The 24,916-nt window shown below is 41.7% G+C and overlaps 1 pseudogene; it reads right to left on the bottom strand.

Annotated features, from left to right (window-relative positions):
- The window catches only part of LOC130542200 (protein numb homolog), a 58,930-nt pseudogene that overhangs the window by 31,499 nt on the left and 2,515 nt on the right, over positions 1-24,916 (bottom strand).

Below are 24,916 nucleotides of genomic sequence, written 5' to 3'. Positions count from 1 at the left end.
ACCATGTAGTTTAAAAAAGGATGGAGCAGATCGACATGTGCTGCTACGAAAAGATACATAGTACATGGGGGAAAAACAAAGGTATAGAACAGCGTGCCCATTTGTACGTTAACATGAAAGGTATGCAAGAAACTGAACAAGGGTTATCTTCTGGTTACCAGAACTGGTAATCAAGGGAGAATTTTTCAGCATATACCTTTTAGGATATATGTTATATATGCTAAATATAGATATATTATTTTTCAATAAATGTGATTTTAATATGTGTGTTATTTTTCAATAAACATATGATTGAATAAAAAGTCACACACATACACATGCAAACATATATAAAGTGTCCAGAACTGAACAGTAACAGGTAATATTAATAGAATACTAACCTAAAGGATTTAAGTTTTATTTATTTAGTTGAGAAAGAGAGCAGAATGAGCAAGAGAGAGAGCACGAGCATGGGGCTGGGGTGGGGGGGCAAGAACAGAGGGAGAGGGACAAGCAAACTCCCCGCTGAGCAGGGAGCCCCACTGGGGCTCAATCCCAGAACCCTGGGATCATGACCTGAGCAGAAGGCAGACGCTTAACTGACTGAGCCACACACACGCCCCTAATCTAAAGGTTTTATAAGTATTATCTCTGAATATTCAGAAGAACCCTATTAAGTGGGTATTACCATTACCCTCATTTTTAAAAGGGAGGAACAGAGGAACGTGGATACAAAGAGATCAACTTGTCCAAGGTCACCCAAGGCAGCAGAGCTGCTATTTGAACACTGGTTGCCATTCTGGCTCTCAAGAGCCAGGGCTCATAACTAACTTCTTAATGAACGATTATTTTTGTTTCTGATAATTTGGCTTAACACCGTATCAGCTTTCTCAACAATCACACTGTAGAGCTGCAGGGCTGCTTCATTTTAATGCATAAGCAATCATTTTAATGCATAAGCAATCTTCTCAGGTTTTCTGTATGCTTTATGAATTGTTACCAAGCCTGGTCTCCTCCTTCTTGTATTTGTACAAAAATCTTTTTTATTTATTTTTAATCTCAGTGATTTTTTTTTTTTTAGATATTTATTTTTAAGTCATCGCTATACCCAACCTGGGGCTCAAACCCACAACCCTGAGATCAAGGATCGCAGTCTCTACCCACTGAGCCAGCCAGGCGCTCCAACAAAAGTCTTTTTTTTTTTTTAACCTAAAAATATCTCTTTACATTTATTCTAGTTAAAATATCAACCTGTTGGTTTGGAAGTGGGATTCCAGCCTGTAGAGATAGTGGTGAATCTATACAGGCTGGAATCCCTTCCTCGCTTGAGGATAATCTTTAAACCTGACGAGCACAGCTCCTGTGCCAACGTGTAAATTACTGGCAAAGCTGCTACGTTGGAACGTGAGTGACGGGCAGATCTGTGCGACACCACCTGCACAGGCTGACTCTGGTACATTCATTAGTCAACACAGTTTGTATGGTTTAAACTGCTGATTCATCTGTCCCCATTTCTTTATCTGTCCCCAAGGACAACATGCTAGGTTTTGCTCATCATTTTGCTGGAATTACCAGTTTTATTCCATTGATTTAGCACGATGATTGCACCTCCGTCACCACCCCCCTTTTTTAAGAGAGTCTGGACTGAAGGGACTTGTTTACAGAACACAGGTGGGCTTCTGTCCCCACGTCATTCTTACTATTTGTGTAGTGCAGTTTGCTCACAGTTTTACCAACAATTTAAATTTCAAATTTACTAGTCCCTATTTTCAGAATTAAACTTTCTCCTTTTTTTTTTCCCCCAAAATTTGAGATTTGTTTCTTTGCCCAGTCTTTTGGTTTCTCCTCATGTGTCCTGTGATTTCTCAAAGACTAATCACGACTCAGACCATATGGGCCGATTCCTACGTTATCCTATTTTGTATAGTTCTAGACACTTCAATTCATTTTAAACACCTGCATTATCATTTGATGCTCTTACACACACTTATTGGGCCTCAATTCTTTCCTTTGTTAAAACCTGGCAGATTACTATAAACGCTGCTTTACGAGGGGGTGAAGAAAAATCACGGGGTATGTTCCTGGCTTATTGTTATCTCTTGGCATTTATGTTAATCCATCAAAGCAGCACAGAATACTGCTCTTCCTGTTTCTTTGTAAATCCAAATACGCCTTTACCAGCCCTTCCCCTCCTTGTGGGGTGGGAGGTCTAAGAAAGTCTCCCTGTTGTCACCTCCATCCTGTTGTCCTAGAGAAGCTACTAATTGCCGGGATCCAGGTCAGGGGCTGGGATACTCTGCTGGTGGGGGGGAAGGGGGGTCACCACAGGGCACTCTTCTACTCCCCCTGGCTGACATGGTGCCCTCCAGGCAGGTCGGACATTTGCTGTTTTTGTCTTCTCTGTTTACGTAAAACTTCAGGCAGTCTCAGTTCCTGCTTGGCAGAAAGATTTAGGTCCTGAGCCTAAATTGTGTCCTGCAGCCCCGTTGACCAGTGAGCTACAAAGGGCATTACAGGAACCCAGTACAAATGAAGGGGAAGCTGGTAGAGGTTCCTATATACACTGTTGACACATCTTGAGAACCTTCGAGAGAACAGAGATGGCTGGGCTGAGGTAGGGTCTGGCAGTCCTGAGTCCTCCCCCAAGACTGGCTTCGTGAGCGTGCCCCCGCGCACTTGCTCAGGGCGCCCGGTGCTTGGTTTTTGCACTGGTCTTACCATCTTGAAATTAGGAGCAATGTTCTTTAACACGGGGACTCCCGTGATCACCTTGCACTGGACCGGCCCAAATGACGCAGCCAGTCCTGACCTGGCCGTGACTGCTCACAAAAACCTTAGGCCTCTAAGGGGGAGGCTATAACTCCACCTGTTCTAGGTTTCACAACACTGTGTAGGGTTTTGCTCATATTGTATTCATTTTGAGGAAGGTACGCCCCCTTTTATCTTCTCGACAAGCCTTTTAAAATCCTGAACTTCTGAGAAAACTCTGTGCTCACACTGGTCCATCAGACGCCTCCCTCCTCTTCATTTTCACAGCCATGCACGATTGGGACTGGAGCTTGTTTTTCTAATTTTCATAAACACTCTGGAGTCTTGAATCCAACATAAACATGGTTGGGGGTATATGTGGCTCCTTTTCATTGAATTTCTTTTTCAATCTACTTTCCATAAATCTATTTCATATCTAACCCATACATTCTCCGAAGAAAAGAAGTTGCATTAGCAAATCTGTAACACAAATAAGACACCCTGTAACTCCCCGGCCTCCTCCTTTCCACGGAGGGTAGCGCGGCCTTAGCTCTTCTCATTTCTCATTCACCTCCTTAGATGGACTTTGCTCACCCACGACTACTCTCTTTTCTTTTTCGCTCCGGTAGGAAGAAAGTGATTCTTTCATACATCCATTTCAAAATTATTTATCAAGTTTCTTGCAAGAAAATAGCCTTTCTTGGGATGGTAGAAAGTAACTTCGCTCTCTCTGATAGATTGATTCCTTATGATTTCTCTTCAGTTTAAGAATGTGTCAACTATCTAGAGTAAAGGTCAGCAAAACATGGTCCTCAGGCCAAATTCAGCCCATGGCCTGGTTTTGTCTTGCCTGAGAACTAAGAATGGTTTTTCTTTTTTTACGGGTGGTAAAAACAAACAAACAAACAAACAAACAAACAGTATGCAATAAAGAAAGCCTAAAATATTTAGTATCTGTCCCTGTAGAGAAAAAAGTTTCCCAACCCTGGATTTAAAGAAGTGTAACAATCTGCCCTCCCTCTCCACTGAAGTCAACAGAAAAAGTTACTCTAGGCTTTGGCAAAAGCGGTCTTCAGCCTCCACTGGGTCCTGAATCCTGGGTTTCCTCTCTGTTCTTTCTGCATAGTAGCTGTTTCTAACCATTTCTACTGCGCCTAAGAGCTTTCCATTGCGCTCTAGGCTCTTGGCAAGCCCATAGACCTTTCTGAGGAAAGTCGTCCCAAACACAGGCTTTCTACGTAAAATATTTGTGGTTTGTGCTCTTTGCCAGAAGCCAACCCTGCTGTCCGGGCAGGAGTCCAAGGCAGCTGGGGGAGTGGGAGAACCTCCCCTCCAAGAGGAGGGTACAGTGGCTCTCTTCCCAGTGGGGATGCTCCTGCTGGGGAATACTGGTAGACCCACCCAATCAGGCGCTCTCTTTCATAGGGCCCACAAACGCTTAGGTGTACTCAGAAAGGAAGAGCCTCAAAAACTCAGGTTATTTGGGGCACTGGGCTGGCTCAGTTGGTGGAGCATGCAACTCTTGATCTCAGGGTCATGAGTTTGAGCTCAACATTGGGGGTAGAGATGACTTAAATAAAATTAAAATCGAAAAATAAAAACCCTCAGCTTATTCACTCAGTTCTCAGAGGCCTGTTGCTAATCTGTGACCCAGAGTGACTGGCAAGCTGCTGCGGGGGGCTCCTACAGCATGTCTGGGCCCTGTACCTACGTGCCATGTACTCCCACGTGTGTCTCCTTCTTGCAGGGTATGTGAGCCTTAATAGTCCACGACACTTGCCAACCTGCATCCATTTCCCCTCTCTCCCAGGGGGTCTTGCTCCTACCACCCCTGCCTTGGCAGCAAGCCTGCCCCTTGTTAAACCTTGTTCCGGCCTTTCCGTCTGCCACAGGGAAGAACGTCTGCATGGCCGACCTAGGGGGACGGAGGGGGTGATGTTATAGGACACCCCTCATGCCTGCCCCCGGGTGGACTGCATAGCTGTCCAAACTGCGAGGCTGGTCCTCTAACCATCGCCATGGGCTGGCAATTCTACACAGCATCAGATAAAATACTCCTTCCTGAAAACAATCTTTTGCCGGTCAGTTCCAAACAACTGTAGCAGTTACTGTTGGGTTTTCCTAAAATATATGTATAAACTGGAAATGAGCACTTTTATCATTCCGTTAATAAACACTGTACCCTCCATGCAGGGGTTCAGAGCCCTCGTGGTTACGCGGCTGGCATCCCACACACCCAGGCACAGCCACACCCAGCTGGTTTGGAGAGTACGTATCCAGTGAATCATTGCAGTTCACTTTGGGTACAGTTCTGTGTCCAGCCCCTGGCGTACTATATTTTTGCTTTTAAATACTAAATTGAGAAAGAAAAATGATAGCGCAGTGATTATAAGTAAAGGCACCTGGGTGGCTCAGTCAGTGAGGCATCTGCCTTCGGCTCAGGTCATGATCTCAGGGTCCTGGGATCGAGCCCCATGTCATCTCCCTCTGCCCCTGCCCCCCTCTGGGGCACTCTCTCTTTTTCTGACAAATAAGTAAGAAAATCTTTAAGAAAAATAAAATTTAAAATTGTCACACAGCGCAAATGGAGAAGTGTGATATATGTGTTTGGTAAGTACAAATTTTAGTTCATACTTGAAACAATTTACTAAATTGAGTAAATCTTTAAAGTTGACATTTCCTAAAAAAAAAAAAATAATAATAAAATAAAGTTGACATTTCCTCTTTTTAAATTAATTGTTTAAAACTGGAAAGTGACTCAGATCCAGTCAGGGGCACCTGGGTGGCTCAGTTGGTTGAGTGTCCAACTCTGGGTTTCAGCTCAGGCCGTGATCTCAGGTCATAAGATAGAGTCCCACATGGGGCTCCACGCTGGGTGCGGAGCCTGCTTAAGATTCTCTCCCTCTCTGTCCCTCCCCTCCTCTTTAAAAAAAAAAAAAAAAGAACATATCCAGTGGTACCATTTAGTATTTTCCCCTAAACTGTATCTTTTGCATGCAATACAAAAGTATCAAAGTATTGCTCTCCCCCTTTCCTTGTACTGTAATTTTTTTATCAAAAAATTTTTTCTTACTCACATATGTACAAAGCTCAAAACAGAAAATTTTCACTTTCTGCATTTGCTTTCTGGTCGTTTTACTATTTGCTTCATTTCACGATTCCTGAAAATACTGTTTGTTTAAAAAGATCCACTCTAAAGAAACCGGTGCATCCAGACACTGGAATATTACTCAGGACTGAGAAGAAATGAGTCATGAAGAGACATGGAGGAAATTAAAACGCGTGCTACGAAGTGAAGAAGCCAGTCTGAAAAGGCTGCGTGCTGCAGGGTCCCAGCTACATGACGCTGTGGGAAAGGCCAAACTATGGAGACAGGAAAAGGAGCAGTGGTGGCCGGCGGTCGTGGAAAGGGAGGGAGGAGTGCGTGGAGCACAGAGGGTTTTCAGGGCAGTGAAAATATTCTGTGTCACATGACGTACACACATCATGACACGTTGGTCCAAACCCACAGAATGTACAACACCAAGAGTAAAGCCTGAGTAAACTGTGGACTCTGGTTGATAAAGATGTATCAAAGTAGCCTCATGAGTTGTAACAAACGTACCACTCCCGCCCTGGATGCTGACAACCAGGGGATGGGGGCACAGGGCATTCGGGAAAATTCTGTACTTGGCTCAATTTTGCTGTGAACCCAAAACTGTTCTAAAAAAATAAAGTCTTAAAAAAAAAAATCCACTCTGGGTGTTTAATGAGCTCAGTACCTCTCTGGGCGTCCCTCTTCTAGTCCCCGTGCTTAGTTCCCATGCTCTCCCGCCTTTCTGGTTGCCTTATCTGTTTTTCCCTTGCCCCCCGCAACCTCTCCCTGTCTCCTCTCTAGCAACGTATAAACATGCTCAAGCATTTTCCTGTCTTGTCTTCCCTCCCCTGCCAGATTCCTCTAGAGTTTTCTGTGCTTGCTGGTTCCACACGTTCACCTGTTCCTCTATCCTCAACCCGCTGCAGTGTGACCACAGTACCCACCTCTAAGATGCCACGCTCGCCTGCTTTCTCCTGCCTCTTGGGTTGCTCTCTTTTCTCCATCTGTGTATTACGTATCGGTCCTCAGACTTAGATCCTGAGATACTTACCTTTCCCGCTCCACAATGTCCGAGGGATCTCAGGTACCTTCAGAGTGAGGACACCTAGACCCAAAGAAGAGGAGAGATCTAAGATCACATTGTGTGACAGCAATAGAGGGAGGGTTGTGTTTAATCTAAGTCGACTGTGTGCTAGACACTGTATTGGGGATACAGATCAGAATAGATGGTATCCCTCCCCCTCCAACTTTTGCAACCTCCATAGCCCTTCCCTTGTCCCCCATTCCATCCTTCCCCATTGGGCCCCTGCCTGTCTAGCTTCAGGTCTCAGTTTAAAACGTCCCTTCACCTGCAATGTCTTCCCTAACTACTCTTATGACTAGCTGGGCTCTTGCCATCCTGTGTGCCTCACAGCACCGTCTACCTACTCCCACGCATTTCTTACTATGCCTTGTAATTGTTTGCTTGTCTATTCTTTCCCACTGGGGTCTCCATGTCTTACGGTTGTAAGATCTTTCCTCTGCTTGAGCTGCAAAGAATAGAGCAAGCCATGCCACTAGGAACCACACCGACTCCTCTATTTTGGGCAATGGATGATAAGCTCATCGAGGGCAGCAGGACTATGTCCGCAGGAACCGTCATATCCATGATACTGAGCGCAGTACCTGGTATTCGGTAATTACTCAGGAACTGCTCTTTGAAGAATGAATGGAAACATGAATGAATGAACCACTTGACTTTATGCTAAATGTTGGAACAGAACTTTGAGAAATGTCCTATTTCTTGGGCAGATAAAAAATAATAGAGTAGGAGGGCTCTTCTGGTTGGAGGTAGATAAATGGACGTCAGTCCCTACTAATGCAGTGATTCTGAATTTGGAAGTAGAATCTATTTTTTCTTTGTTACTAAAATTCTGAAGAACATTACTTTGCAGAGATATTAATGAAAGTGTAGTTCGCTCAATAGGTGAGAAAATCAACATAGTATATAGCTTATCAGATGTAGGAGTCTTTAAAATTCAAGGTCTGCTTTCAGTTACATTAGATAGTATTGCCACCTACTGGGTAATATAAAAATTCTTCCTGGAACTACAGCCCACGTCTATTTTTGGTAAATTACTGTGAACAAGGTTATTTATGCTCTGAAACTGAACCCAAAGAGGCTGTTTCAGGAAGAATTCTGTTGGCCTGTATTTATGGTAACTTAGGAGAGCTGACTGACCTGCTTATCATGAATGGAAATTTTTTTTTTAAGATTTTATTTATTTGACAGAGATAGAGACAGCCAGCGAGAGAGGGAACACAAGCAGGGGGAGTGGGAGAGGAAGAAGCAGGCTCAAAGCAGAGGAGCCTGTCATGAATGGAAATTTCTAATAAGGAAAGTTCAAGATTTCTTTGAAACGTTTTGTCCTTAAAATATATTCCACTAGGGCACCTGGGTGGTTCAGTGGGTTCAGCATCTGCCTTCAGCTCAGGTCATGATCTCTGGGTCCTGGGATCAAGCCCCACATTGGGCTTCTTGCTCAGCAGGGAGTCTGCATCTCCCTCTCCTTCTGCCCCTCCCTACCACTCATTCTCTCTCTAATAAAAAAAATACATTCCACTTGGAGTGCACAGAGTACAGTGTTCAAAATGGACTTGAATTCATTCTTTTCTCTATGTGGTTACATTACCAACTTAATATACAGTTAGGATTGCTTTAGGGTTTGCTTTTGTTCGTTCATTTTCACGTAATGTTTTCCAACATTTTATTATAACATTTTCAATCAGTTGAGCTGAAAAAAATTTTACAGGGAACATCTGTACACCCAGTACCTAGAGCCTACCATTAGCATTTTACTATATTTGCTTTACCACATTCATCTAAACATCCCTGTATCCATCCATCTGTTTTGTTTTTGAAGCATTTCAAAATAAACTGCAGATATTGGCTTGCTTCCCTCTAGACACTTCAACATCCATATCATTAATAGAGTTCTTACTTATCTTTTCCATTTGTGAAATATTCCCATAGTTCAAAACTAAAGAAGTAGATGCTCAAAAGTCACACCCCATCCCGTTCCCCACTCCCATTATTTTTTCTTAAGTTTTCATTTTTATTTATTTGTCAGAAAGAGAGAGCGCACAAGCAGAGGGAGCGGCAGGCAGAGGGAGAAGCATGCTCCCTGCCGAGCAAGCAGCCCAATGTGGTGTTTGATCACAGGACCCTGCAATCCTGACCTGAGCCAAGGCAGACACTTTGACTGAGGCACCCAGGCATCCTTCCCCATTCCCATTAAATAACCATATTCCATTTCCATTAGTTCCTGATTGAGCCTCTCTTTCTTTTTTATGAAGATGTAAGTAGAGACATGCATTCTCAGTGCTTTCTTCACTAAAGGTAGAATGCAATATACACTCTCATTCTACTCTTTTCATTTAATGGCATATCGTGGGAATGCTCCATTTCGCAGATCTCCCTAATTCTTTGTGTATGGCTTCATAGTATGGTAACATTGTGTAGACAGACCACAATTTATTCAACCCACCTTCTACTTATATGCAATTTAGGTCGTTTCCAAAAGTTTGGCGTTATAAATCATGCTGTGCTGAAAAGCCCTGCACACATGTTGTTTTCAATTTATGGTGCATACCTTCAGAGTAAACCCCCAGAAGCGGCATTGCTAGGTCCAAAGTCAATGTGCATGTGGACACGGCATCCTCCCAGCCTCACCTAGAGAGTGTGTTATTAGTATTCTGTTTTATTAGTATTTTACTAGTACTCTGTTGCTGTGTGGCAAACTGTCGTGCTCTTAATAGCTTAAAACCAAACACATTTATTATCTCAGTTTCCATGTGTCAGCAGTGTGAGCACAGCTTAGCCAGGCCCCATGCTCAGGGTCTTACAAGGCTGAAAATGAGGTGTTGGTTGGGCTGTGTTCTCATCTGGAGGCTCCACTGGGGAAGACTGACTCTAAGCCTGTTCGGGTTGTTGGCAGAATTCATTTCTTTGGGGCTGTAACGCTCACGGTGGCCTGCTTCTCTAAGGCCAGTAGGAGAAGGTCTCTGCCCTCAGGAAAGGTCTAAGCCCACTGTTGAAGGGCACCCCACTAGTAAGTCAGGACCACCAGGATAATGTCCCTTTTGATTTAGAGCCAAATGATTGGAACCTTAATTACATTCATAAAATCCAACTGCCTTTGCCATACACTATAACCTATTCAAGGGTATAACTCCAAAGATCAGGTATCATGGGGGGCTGCTTGAGAATTTTGCTTACTGAAAGTACAGTTGTCAAGTTTTTCTATATTTGCCAATCTGCTAGGTGAGAAATAGTTTCTCAGTGTTTTAATTTGCATACCTCTTATTATGAGTGAAGTGGAGTGTTGTTTCATACATTTAAGGACCATTTGTATATCTTCTTCCTTGAGCTCTCTGTTCCTGTCTTTTGTCCTTTTTCCCACTGAGTTGGTGGCTTTTTTTTTTCCTTCAGTATTTTTAGAGCTCTTTATAAATTAGGGAAATGAGGCCTTTATCTGTGAAATACATTGCATACATTTTCTCTCAGCTTGTCATTTGCCTTTTGTCTCTGCTTATGGAAATCACCCAGTTTTTAAGATGTTGACGATAAATTCAATTTTTTAAGACAATGTATAGGCCACTAATATACAGGCTAAACAAAACATACCTAAAGGCCCACATACAGCACATGGGCTACTATCCACACCATCCTTTGTCTTTTAATTCTGCACCAACGGTGTCCGCTAAAAACAGCTGACTTATATACATATGCTACATAGTTTTTAATATCACTCAAGTCATACATTTTCAACCTCCCTCGATAATGTTTCGCCACTTCACTTCTCTTAGCTGTGCCTATAGAACATCAAATGGCTTGTCAAAAATAAACTGGTATGAAAATCTGTGGTTGCCAAGGTTATTATGGCCAAATATTTTCCAATATTTCCAACCCCCCCCCCCACTCCTTGTTTAATCCTTTTTAAGGTACTATTTTAAAAAAAATCACTGAAAGTTTCAAACATATATAAAAGTAGAGGGGATAAAATAACAAATTCTCGCGTATGCATATATGCTAGCCTCAACTGTTATCAACACAATGCCAATACGGTTTTATTTAGACAAACGCTCTTAACTGAGTGATTTTCCTCACAGGGGTATTTGTCAATATCTGCATTTTTTTTTAACTTTTTTTTTTTTTTTTTTGGTCACGCCTGGGTGGCTCAGTTGGATGAGCGTCTGCCTTCGGCTCATGTCACGATCTTGGGAGTCCTGGGATTGTGCCCCACAGCGGGCTCCCTGCTCAGCAGGAGGCCTGTTCTCCCTCTCCCTCGCCTCCCCCTCGCTTGTGCTTCCTCTTTCTCTCTCTCAAATAAATAAACAAAATAAAATCTTTTTAAAAAATAAAGATTTTTTTTTGTTTTTTTAGTAATCTCTACACCTACCACGGGCTAGAACTTACAACCCCGAGATCAAGAGTCGCACACTCCACTGGCTGAGCCAGCGAGGTGCCCCTCAACGTCTGCACTTCTGTTCATCACCGCAGAGGAGAGCTCCTGGCATCTAGTGGGTAGAGGCCAGGGATGCTACACAACAAGGGGTTTTTTGGCCCAACATGTCAATAGTCCCCATGTTAGGAAAACCTGATTTACACCTTTACCCTTCCTTCCTACATTGATTGATGTTAAAGCAAATACCAGATATACCATTAAACTACAAATACTATTTACTATTAGAGTGGAACCCACAATACCATTGTCATACCTAATATCTTAACATCATAAAATATACAGTGTCTAGATTTCCCTTATTATTTTTTATAGTTGGTTAATTCAAACAAGATCCACAAGTCGCATTTGTTAATATTTTTTCTTTTACTCTACAAATCCTTCTTGCTACTTTTAAAAAAAAATCTTGCCATTTAGTTGTTGGAAAGACACAGATTATTTGTTCTGTAGAATTTCCTATACTTTGGATTTTGCTGATGGCATCCCCATGGTGTTTAACATAATTCTCTACTCCAGTATCTCCTTAAACTGGTAATAGATTTCCAATTCGGATTCAATTTCGGAGCAAGAATACGTTGTAGGTGGTACCTTTACCTTTAAAGAGGTTTCCAGGAAAAAGCCAATGAATCTTCATTTGTAAGTATAACCCTGGTGATCTGAAAACTAAATTTTGAACTCTCGACATTCTCATATTAGAAAATTTAGGAGCAGAGAGAGTTCACACTCTCCACCATCTTCTCAGATGGCAGCTTCACCTGGGATGATGAGCCTTCTGGGGGCTTCCCCAAGGCTAGGGAGTCCCACGCAATGTCCCTACCAGCAGCTCAGTGCCTAAGTGAGGTGACTGGGGACTAAGATGAAGGACTTCTGATTTCCTGACAGCCTCTGGGCAATTTGGATCTAGTCTCTTGGTCATAATAAATAGTACAGAATAAACTCCACTCTGGGGAGACTGAAGGACAATCTGATTTAAAACGAGCTATTCTTCCTACTCCTTAGAGGGAAGGACTTGGTCAGAACCAAGTTCTAAAGAAGATTAAGTGTCTGTGTGAGCTCACAGGTGCACAGTTATCAACATTCCCCAAGGTCACTGGACGGTGACTCATTAGCACAACAGCGGTCCTGGCCATTGATACGTAGAAGGAGATTTTGCTGAGTAAACTACATTCCCAGTTTTCCTGGTAATATCGGGTAGTGCTGATGAGGGCGGGCTGCAGAGACTGTCAGCACCCAGCGGCCAACGGTTCCTTGGTGCCCCCACCGCCCCTGGGGCAATACTGCAGTAGACCGTCTCTGGTCTCTGCACACACCATCCAGTGAGCAGCTTCTTCTGGCACCTTCGAGGGTGGATTTCAGGCAAGCCCAGAGGGATTTCCAGCAAGTTCGCTGGGCGCAGCACCACAGGACTTCCTGCCTCTGGCATACCCTCTCCAACAAGGTCCAAATCTCAGCACGGGTGGCTCTGCACTGAATGCCAGGTTTGGGCTAGCAGGACAAGAGCGCTCCTTATACTGCACTCTTGAGAGTTCTCTTCGCTTCCGTGGGTGCTGAGGAAGAGCACCTAAGGAATTTCCTCCTCTCTGGGATCCAGACCTCACTGGAGGGGAAGCGACATTAGCAGGAAGTCGCTGTGGAACTTGGGAATCTTCCCTCTATGACAGGACAGTGAATTTGGAGCCGAGAGGCAATCACTTGGTGCCTGGCACACCTCCTGAACAGCAGCCCTGCTGCTCACGGTTTCTCTATGTGACGGACAGGTAATATTTGCATTGTTCACTTAGCAGGTTTTTGTGCTGATTAAAGTGAAATGGCGTATGTGAAATGTTTTATTAAAGATACAAATGTTACGACAGAATTAAAGTTATATGGCTTTAAAAATGAAATGAAACGAATAAAATAAAATATAAAATATAAAATATTTTATTTTATAAAATATAAAAATAAAATAAAATAAAATAAAATAAAATAAAATAAAATGATGTGGCTTTAAGGATGCCCTTCCTTGGTTTCAGGTGCTCTGACGCCATCTTTGCTGACTTTTCTCAGACTCTGGGCCACTTGATGGTTCCCTCAGCCAAGCTCTGCCCTCTGGTTTGTTACCTGCTGATGCGCAGACACTCGGTGGCTGACAAGGCGGGCTCTAACCTTCCATGAGTGAGGGAGTTCTATCTCTATTCTCCCCAGCATCCAGGCGGTCTCTCCTAGGGACCTGCCTACCTTACCTCAGCTTCTTTATGTTCTAGCTTTATTACAATATAACTTATATACAATAGAATTCACCTATTTTAAGTGCACAGTTTATGGGTTTGGGTAATTATATAGAGTCTCATAACCACCACCACAGTCGAGATATAGAACATTTCCTTGACCCTCAAAAACTGTCCTTGGCCTCAACGACTTCTGAGAGCCTGAAATATGTCCTTATGTTTTCCACTTTCAATACTCCGGGCTCACTTTCTGGGCTGGTCACCTGGTCACCACGTTTCATTTTCCTGAGAAACATCTTCATTCTCATCCTACTTCGCAGACAAGAAGGAACTGACAGGTTTAGTGCTCAGTGACTGAAGAACCTTTCCCCGGCTCAGTTAAAAGGTCCACTCTAAGTTCATTCGTCGCCATTTCACCTCCGACCTGTAAGCGTGGTGGTGTTTCGTGATCTTGCTATATTTAATGCCTGAGCCCTCACAGGGACACAGAGACCGTCCCTGGAGCTGCATCACATGAACAGCAGGATCCTGGAGACACAGGGTAAGGACGCCTGCTGTCTGAGTCCCCAGAGTTGTCCACGTGGTTTCTTCTCTTCCCATCCCAGGAACTTCCCCTTATCCTGAAGTTAACCAGTTTATGTCTGCCACGTTCAGCCTGAGATATTCTACTAAGCTAAAACCTATAATAACGGATATAACTTCTCCCACGAGGTAGACTAGAATTGTTCTCTTACTGCTGCTGGAAACCTATCCCCAAGAGCTACGGAGACTAGAAAATGTAATACAGTTTATTGACCAAGACTCTTCCTGCACTGGGAAGCTATGTACCCAGAAGGTCTCCTTCCTTTTTCCGAACTCAAGTCTGGCCATTTTCCTTTGACCTAGTCCTAAGCTTTCCCTCTATCTCCAATTTTTTTTTGATATATGCTATTATTTTCATTCATCTTTCATGAGCCTCCTGCTTTTTGCTAATGTCTATGAATAAAATCCTATAACTCCTGTATTACATTTACATTTACTCCAGATTTCCAGACAGGTCTGTTACAGGAACACATGTTGTGTGTTCATAAACATATTACCATAGAAGACAGAACTTCCTGAGGTTGGCGACATATGATGTCAAAAGCTGAAATTCTGACCTCATATTCAAAACTCATTCAAAAATTATTCCCTTTGGGGCACCTGGCTTGTTCAGCCAGAAGGGCATGCAACTCTTGATCTTGGGGTCGTGAGTTCATGCCCTGTGTTGGGTGTAAAGATTTCTAAAAAAATAAATAAATAAAATTGAGGGAAGAGTCCAAGACAGTGCAGTAGGAGACCTTAGTTTCATCTGGTCCCAGGAATTCAGCTAGATAGCTACCAGATCATTCTGAACACCTGTGAACTCAACTGGAGATCTAGGAAAAGAATAGCTGCAACTCTACAAATAGAAAAGCGACTGCTTTCTGCAAGGGAGGAGGTAGGGAGAAGTGAATCCCACACCACATATGGGAAGATAGACCGAGGGGGGAGGGAGCCTCCGTCAGCCGGCCACCGGCAAGTGACAGAGCAGAGGAGCACAAAATCAGAACTCTTGCAAGTCTACCCCAGTGGGGGACGTGGAGAAGCTGGGTGGAATCCTAGCTGGGGCAGTGTGGTCTCAGGATCCCCAGGGTCACAGGAAGGCCAGGGGTGTATGGGTGCGGAAGAGCTCCCGGGCATCTGAGCAGGGAAGCTGGCTGCAATCGGCAAGCTCAGGAGTGGGCTCGCAGCTCCTGGTTGCCATAAACCAGGACCCGGGGCACTACTGGGCAACTGCTCCCCAAACGGGCCCAGCAAGTGGCAGAACTGGGGAGACCCCCAACTCCTCCCCTGGGAGGAGAGGTGCAGGAGCACGCCCCAGGAGTCTGCACGGTTTGGAGACTGGAAATGGGCCGTTTGCCTGAGATAGAAATGCTCGGTCACAGGCCAGGTGAGCATGGAGTACAGCCGGAGACCAGGGAGACAGGAGTGATGGCTGCTTTTCTCTGAGGGCGCACTGAGGAGTGGGGCCTGAGCTTTCGGCTCCGGGGCAGAGACTGGGAGGCTGCCAAATTCATGCTCATCCTCTAAAGCTGCACGGAAAGCCTTCGGGGAACAGAAGCCACATACAGCAATTTGGAGCACATTACTTAGCCTGGCCCCTGGCAAGGGGAGTGCAGTTCCACCTGGGGCAAAGACACTTGAGAATCAATGCAAGAGGCCCCTCCCACAGAAGATCAGCAAGAACTTCCAGCCAAGACCAAGTTTACCGATCAATGAGAACTACAAAACTCCAGCGTTAGGGGAATACAGCACATAGAACTCATGGCTTTTTTCCCATGATTCTTTAGTCTTTCAACTTTAATTAAAAACATTTTTTTCTCTTTCCATTTTCAACAAATTTCTTATTTTATCAACTCTTTTTAAAAATCTTTTTTAATTTTCATTTTTACAGTTAAATTCTATGTCTTCATTGTATTTCATTTTATTTTTGTATATACCTAAGTTTTTCTTTCTTTACAATTTTGGGATGCAGTTTCTTCTAACAGACCAAAATATACCCAAAATCTAGTGTATGGCTCTGCTCTACTCACCTGTCTGATCATATTCTCTTTTTTCTTCGTCTTGTTTTTCTTTTTTTTTTTTTGTTAAACTCTTTTAATTTTCATCTTTAGAGTTATCCTGTTCTTACAATGTATTTAGTTTTATTTTTGTATATATATAAGTTTTTCTTTCTTTACAATTTTGAGATTTTGTTTCCTCTAACAAACTAACCAAAATACATTCAGGAGATAGCGTACGGCTCTGTTTTGTTTACCTGTCTGTGTATATCCCTTCCCTTTTGTTGTTGTTTTTTTCTCTTTTGTTTTTTCTTATCTTTCAATTTTCATTTTTATTGTTACAGTCTATCCTCTCATTATATTTAATTTTATTTTTGTACATATATAAGTTTTTCTTTCTTTATAATTTTGGGATCTAGTTTTCTAACAAACAGACCAAAACACACACAAGATTCAGTTTATTGCTCTATAATCCAAGGGATTATATTCTTTTTTCTTATTTTTTTAAAAAAATTATTTTAATTTATTTTTTTCAGTTTGGGGTCTCTTCTGATTTGTCTAGTGTATATTTCTCTCGGGTCATTGTTGCCATTTTAATATTTTGTTCTCTTGTTCATCTCTTCTTCTCTGGACAGAACGATAGGATGGAAAGACTCACCTCAAAAAAGAGAAGAGGGAGTACTGACTGCCAGGGACCTAATCAGTATGGACGTAAGTAACATGTTGGAACTAAAGTTCAGAATAACGATTATAAAGATACTAGCTGGGCTTGAAAAAAGCATAGAGGTCACTAGAAAATCCCTTTCTGGAGAAATAAAAGAACTAAAATCCAATCAAGTCAAAACCAAAAAGGCTATTAATGAGATGCAATAAAAAATGGAGGCTCTAACTGCTAGGATATATGAGGTAGAAGAGAGAATTAGTGAAAACGATGGAGACTAAAGAAGCTGAGAAAAAAAAAGATAAACAACTACTAGATCACGAGGGGAGAATCTGAAACATAAACAATATTAGAATCATTGGGATCCCAGAAGAGGAAAAAGAGAGAGACAGAGGTATACTGGAGCAGATTAGAGCAGAGAACTTCCCTAATCTAGGGAAGGAAACAGGCATCAAAATCCAGGAGGCATAGAGAACTTCCTCCAAAATCAATAAAAATAGGCCGATACCCCAACATCTAATAGTGAAACTTGCAAATCTTAGAGATAAAGACAAAATCCTGAAAGCAGCTCAGGACAAGAGGTCTGTAACCTACAAGGGTAGAAACATTAGACTGGCAGCAGACCTAGACACAGAGACCTGGCAGGCCAGAAAGGGCTGGCATGAGATAATCAGGGTGCTAAATGAGAAAAATATGCAGCCAAGAATACTTTATCCTGCTAGGATCTCATTCAAAATAGAGGGAGTAATAAAAAGCTTCCAGGACAAACAGAAACTAAAAGAATTTGTGATTACCAAATGAGTCCTACAAGAAATATTCAAACGGATCCTCTAAGCAAAGACAGAGCCCAAAAGTAACATAGACCAGAAAGGAACAGAGACAATATACAGTAACAGTCACCTTACAGGCAATACAATGGCACTAAATTCATATCTTTCAATAGTTACCCTGAATGTAAATGAGTTAAATGCCCCAATCAAAAGACACAGGGCATCAGATTAGATAAAAAAGCAAGACAAATTAGATTTTAAACCAAAGACTGTAATAAGAGACTGTAATAAGGAAGAACACTATATCATAATTAAAGGTTCTATCCAACAAGAAGATCTAAAAATTGTAAATATTTATGCCCCTAACATGGGAGCAGCCAATTATATAAACCAATTAATAACAAAATTAAAGAAACACATCAATAATAATACAATAATAGTAGGGGACTTTAACACCCCCCTCACTGCAATGGACAGATCATCTAAGCAGAAGATCAACAAGGAAACAGGGGCTTTGAATGACACACTGGACCAGATGAACTTCACAGATATATTCAGAACATTCCATCCTAAAGCAGCGGAATGCACATTCTTCTCTAGTGCACATGGAACATTCTCCAGAATAGATCACATCCTGGGTCAAATACCAGGTCTCAACTGGTACCAAGACTGGGATCATTCCCTGCATATTTTTGGACCACAATGCTTTGAAACTGGAAATCAATCACAAGAGGAAATTTGGAAAGAACTCAAATACATGGAGGCTAAAGAGCATCCTATTAAGGAATGAATGGGTCAACCAGGAAATTAAAGAAGAATTTTAAAAATTCATGGAAACAAATGAAAATGAAAACATAACTGTTCAAAATCTCTGGGACGCAGCAAAAGCAGTCCTAAAAGGGAAGTATATAGCACTACAAGCCTTTCTCAAGAAACAAGAAAGACCTCAAATACACAACCTAACCTTACACCTAAGGTAGCTGGAGAAAGAACAGCAAATAAAGCCTAAACCCAGCAGGAGAAGAGAAATAACAAAGACTAGAGCAGAAATCAATGAAATAGAAACCGAAAGAACAGTAAAACAGAGCAACAAAACTAGGAGCTGGTTCTTTGAAAGAATTAATGATGGATAATCTCTAGCCAGACTTTTCAAAAAGAAAACAGAAAGGACCCAAATAAATAAAAATCATAAATGAAAGAGAGATCACGACCAGTATCAAAGAAATACAAACAATTATAAGAAGATGTTATGAGCAACTATATGCCAACAAATTAGACAATCTGGAAGAAATGGATGCATTTCTAGAGACATATAAACTACCAAAACTGAACTGGGAAGAAATACAAAACCTGAACAGACCCACAACCAGCAAGAAAATTGAAGCAGTAATAAAAAATCTCCCAACACACAAGAGCCCAGGGCCAGATGGCTTCCCAGGGGAATTCTTCCAAATATTTAAAGAAGAATTAATACCTATTCTTCTGAGGCTGTTTCAAAAAATAGAAATGGAAGGAAAATTTCCAAACTCTTTCTATCAGACCAGCATTAACTTGATCCCAAAACCAGACAAAGACCCCACCAAAAAGGAGAATTACAGAACAATATCCCAGATGAACAGAGATGCAAAAATTCTCACCAAAATACTACCCAATAGGATCCAACAGTACATTAAAAGGATTATTCACCACAACCAAATGGGATTTATTCCTGGGCTGCAAGGGTGGTTCAACATACGCAAATCAATCAATGTGATACATTATATAAATAAAAAACAAGAACCGTATGACACTCTCAATAGATGCAGAAAAAGCATTTGACAAAGTACAGCGTCCTTTCTTGATTAAAACTCTTCACAGTGTAGGGATAGAGGGAACATACCTCAAAATCATAAAAGCCATATATGAAAAGTCCACAGCAAATATCATTATCAATCAGGAACAACTCTCAGTCAGGAACATAGCAGGGACGCCCACTATCACCACTGCTGCTCAACATAATACTAGAAGTTCTAGCATCAGCAATCAGACAACAAAAAGAAATAAAAGGCAACCGAATCGTCAAAGAAGAAGTCAAACTCTCACTCTTTGCAGATGACATGATACTCTATGTGGAAAACCCAAAAGACCTCACCCCCAAATCGCTAGAACTCTTACAGGAATTCACTAAGTAGCAGGATATAAAATCAATGCACAGAAATCAATTGCATTCCTATACACTGAGACTGAAGGAAGAGAAATTAAGGAGTCGATCCTATTTACAACTGCACCCAAAACCATAAGATACCGAGGACTAAATCTAACCAATGAGGCAAAGGATCTATACTCAGAAAACCAAAGAACACTCATGAAAGAAATTGAGGAAGGACAAAGAAATGGAAAAACGTTCCATGCTCACGGATTGGAAGAACAAATATTGTTTAAATATTTACGCTAACTATAACAATCTACACTTCCAGTGCAATCCCTATCAAAATGCCATCAGCTTTTTTTCACAGAGCTGGAACAAAGAATCCTAAAATTTGTATGGAACCAGAAAAGACCCCAAATAGCCAAAGGAATGTTGAAAAAGAAAACCAAAACTGGTGGCATCACAATTCTAGACTTCAAGCTCTATTACAAAGCTGTAATCATTAAGACAGTATGGTACTGACAAAAAAACAGACACATAGATTAATGGAACAGAATAGAATACCCAGAAATGGACCCCCAACTCTATGGTCAACTAATCTCTGACAAAGCAGGAAAGAATATCCAATGGAAAAAAGACAATCTCTTCAACAAATGGTGTTGCGAAAATTGGACAGCCACATGTGGAAGAATGAAACTGGACCATCTCCTCACACCATACGCAAAGACTCAAAATGGATGAAAGACCTAAATGTGAGACAGGAATCCACCAAAATCCTAGAGGAGAACACAGGCAGCAACCTTTTTGACCTCAGCCACAGAAACTTCTTACTAGACAGGGCTCCAAAGGCAAGGGAAACAAAGGCAAAAATGAACTATTGGGACTTCATCAAGATAAAAAGCTTTTGCACAACAAAGGAAACAGTTGATAAAACCAAAAGACAGCTGACAGAATGCGAGAAGATATTTGCAAATGACATATCAGATGAAGGGCTCGTATCCAAAATCTATAAAGAACTTATCAAACTCAACACCAAAAGAACAAATAATCCAATCAAGAAATGGGCAGAAGACATGAACAGACATTTCTGCGAAGAAGACATAGAAATGGCCAACAGACACATGAAAAACTGCTAAACATCACTTGGCATCAGGGAAATACAAATCAAAACCACAATAAGATACCACCTCACACCAGTCAGAACGGCTAAAATTAACAAGTCAGGAAACAACAGATGTTGGTAAGGATGCGGAGAAAGGGGAACCCTCCTACACTGTTGGTGGGAATGCAAACTGGTACAGCCACTGTGGAAAACAGGATAGAGGTTTCTCAAAAAGTTGAAAACAGAGCTATCCTATGACCCAGCAATTGCACTACTGGGTATTTACCCCAAATATACAAATGTAGTGATCCAAAGAGGCACCTGCACCCCAATGTTTATAGCAGCAATGACCACAATAGCCAAACTATGGAAAGAGCCCAGATATTCATCAACAGATGAATGGATAAAGAAGATGTGGTAGATATACACAATGGAATATTATTCAGCCATCAAAAAATGAAATCCTGCCATATGAAACAACGTGGATGGAACTAGAGGGTATTATGCTAAGCGAAATAAGTCAGAGAAGGACAATTATCATATGATCTCACTGACATGTGGAACTGAAGAAACAAAACAGAAGACTGTAGGAGAAGAGAGGAAAAAATAAAACAAGAGGAAACCGGAGAGTGAGATAAACCATAAGAGTCTCTTAATCATAGGAAACAAACTACGGTTTGGTGGAGGGGAGGGGGGTGGGGGGATGGGGAAACTGGGTGATGGACATTAACGGGGGCATGTGATGTAATGAGCACTGGGTGTTACGTAAGACTGAGGAGTCACTGACCTCTATCTCTGAAACCAATAATACATTATATGTTAATTAAAAAAATAATCATAACAAAAAATAAATATTATAGTGCAAAAAAAACCCTTTAAAAATGTATTCTTTTCATTAAGAACAAGATGAACGGATTTTCAAAGGGTTTTCCTCCTCTTGAGAGCCTTTTTAAAGTTGTTTTTTTTTTTTTAAGTAAGCTCTGTGCCCAACATGGGGCTAGAACTTAGGACCCTAAGATCAAGAGCAGCATGAGAGTCCTTTCAAAATGTAGGCACTGCTTAGCTCTGCTTCTAATACAATAAAGTTGAAATGAAATAACTATAAAAAGGAAGAGACCGCACACATGGCAGGACTGCTCGGGTACTGCTCTGATCAGGCCTGGAGTGCACGCTGGCTACTCACTCTGAAGTGAGGAGCAGGCAGTTGAGCAGGGTAGACGAGGAAAGCTGAAAAGCTTTCTCTTATGGGTTGAATTGTGTGCCCCCCCTTCGCCCAATTCATAGGTTGAAGTCCTAACTCACAGTACCTCACAATGTGACCTTATTTGAAGACGGGATCTTATAGAGGCAATCAAGTGAACACAATAGGGTAGAGCCTGTCTTACTCTTGGCTATTTTGGAAAAAATACCAGAGACTGGGGGACTTAAATAAACATTTATTTCTCACAGCTCTGGAGGCTGGGAAGTCCAAAGTCAAGATGCCTACAGATTCTGTCTGGTGAGGGCCTGGTTCCTGGTGCTTCTTGGCCACCTTTTCACTGTGTCTTTAGACGGTGGACGGAGTGAGGGAGCTCCTTGGGGTCTCTTTCATAAAGGCACTGATTCCATTTATAATTACTGCCTGAAGACCCCCACCTCCATATAGTATCACATTGGGGATTAGGTTTCAGAATTCTGGAGGGACACGAACATTCAGCCTACAGCAGATCCTAGTCCAATAACTGATGTCCTTACAAATGGGGAAATTTGGACACAGAGACCCATGGAGGAGGAGGAGGAGGGAGAAGGTGCCATCTCCAAGGACAGGAGACAGGCTAGGAACAGAGCCTCCCCTTACAGACCTCACAAGGAGCCAGTATCTGCCACTAGAAAACAGAGCCTACAATCCTTCATCTGAACATAATGTTTCACAGTTTTTGGTTCCTTTGAAACTAAGAAGACCTAAGGCATAATTTGCTCTCCCTACTTCATAGATGTTCCTACTAACCCATCAGCTGAGCATGGGCTGTACTGTACTTCCAAGCCTTTCCATTCGAAGCGGATCCCAGTACACCCTCAGTCAAGGTCCAGGCAAGGCTTTCTTTCCCACTGTGATGCCTAATTTTAGGTCAACTTGACTGAGCCAGGTGGTGTCCAGATATTTGGTCAAACATTATTCTGGATGTTTCTGTGAGGGTGTTTTGAATGAGATTAACATTTAAATAAGTAAACTGAGTAAAGCAAATTGTTTTTTGTAATGTGAGTGGGCCTCACCCAATCAGATGAAACCCTCCCCCAATCCCATCCACTCAATCCCCCCCAATAAGAGAGAATTCTCCTGCCTGATGACCTTTGAACTGGGACATAGGAGCTTCAGGCCTTCAGGTTCAAACTGGGACATTGGCTCTGCAGATTTTGGACTTGCCAGCTGACATAATCATGTGGGAGAATTCCTTCTGTCTATATCGATCCTACTGGTTTTGTTTCTCTTGAACAAATACCTAATACACCCGTCCTCCCTTATGTAGTCCCAATCCATTCTCATCACATAAGCTGACTCAACAAGTTAACCTTTGTAAAATTAACTCTGTGAATTTTGTGAAAAATTTCTCCATGCCCAAATCCTTTCAGAAATGGTCCGGGTTTGGGGCGCCTGGGTGGCACAGCGGTTAAGCGTCTGCCTTCAGCTCAGGGCGTGATCCCGGCGTTATAGGATCGAGCCCCACATCAGGCTCCTCCACTGTGAGCCTGCTTCTTCCTCCCCACTCCCCCTGCTGTGTTCCCTCTCTCGCTGGCTGTCTCTATCTCTGTTAAATAAATAAATAAAATCTAACAACAACAACAAAAAAGAAATGGTCAGGGTTTAAGAAATAAAATGTAAATAAATATCAAAGGAAAGAGAGAGAAATAAGAAAATTTCTGCTTGGAATGCAGTTGTCTTGAAAAAGGAACACTGACAGCCCACTGTGAAATTTCGGCAGTTTCTTTATGTAAATGACAGCTAGCAGACCCAGATATGTCTTTTATAAATAATGAACTTCTCAGGATCAATACTCACTGTTCTGAAAGGTGAAAATTAAAATACCCTTTTGAAATACAAATACACTGGGGCGCCTGGCTGGCTCCGTAGGAAAAGCATGCAACTCTTGATCTCGGGGTCCTGAGTTTGAGCCCCACACTGGGTGTAGAGATTACTAAAAAATAATAATAAATTTTATGGGGCGCCTGGCTGGTTCAGTTGGAGGAGCATGTGGCTCTTCATCTCAGGGTCATGAGTCTGAGCCCCATGTTGGGTGTAGAGATTACTTAGATAAAATGAGTGAAAGAAAGTGAGAACAAAAGAAGTTAAGCTTTAAAAAAAAAATTTAAAAATACAAATACAATGAGAAGAAAAATTACATATAATGGCTTAACTACAAGGTGTATGTTCATCCTGGGCTGCATTCACTTCGTGTTTTCTCATTTCCTTGGTACTTTATAATCACCTGTTTACTGCCTTTTATCTTAAAGTTGATTTATCATCATTAAAATTAGTATGTATCTCATGTTATTAATTATTAAAATGTTACCTTAAAAATAAAAACACCAGGGTGCCTGGTTGGCTTAGTTGGTAGAGTATGAGACTCTTGTTCTCCATCAAGCCCCACATTGGGTCTAGAGCCCATTTAGGAAAATAAAAAAATTAAAATTAAAAAATTAAAACCCTAATTCTGATAAACTGTTTGAATTTCTTTTCTGCTCTCATTTTTTTTCAACTTTGTGCACATTTCAGGTAACCTAAAACGTAAATTCAACTATTTGAATATAATTCAGAGTGGAGGAACTAGATCACTCTACAAATGATCCTATAAGAGCTTTTTGAAAAGAATGTAATAAATTGTTATGTGTTCCCCCAGGGAAGCTTTTTCCCCCAGAAAAATAGGGATTATCATGTAATAGGCAACTTCTGAACTCTGGCTAAAAACCTCAGGAATGTGGTTTAGTCTTAATAAAGGATAATTGTTAAAAAGGTACATGTCTCCTCAGTTGGTCCTACTGCCTTTCATTAACATCTTAATTTATCATTATTCTTTATATCATGTTAAATGACTTGGTTTTGTTTTTCTATTACAGTTCATTATTGTGCTTCTTTCCTTCCTTCTCTTTCGGTAAACTGATTATAAATGTTCTTAGGCAAGACACGAACAAACAGTTCTAGAAT

The sequence above is a fragment of the Ursus arctos genome, unplaced genomic scaffold, assembly GCF_023065955.2.
Source record: "Ursus arctos isolate Adak ecotype North America unplaced genomic scaffold, UrsArc2.0 scaffold_31, whole genome shotgun sequence".
NCBI lineage: Eukaryota > Metazoa > Chordata > Mammalia > Carnivora > Ursidae > Ursus > Ursus arctos.
This window is presented reverse-complemented; position numbering and strand designations above follow the sequence as displayed.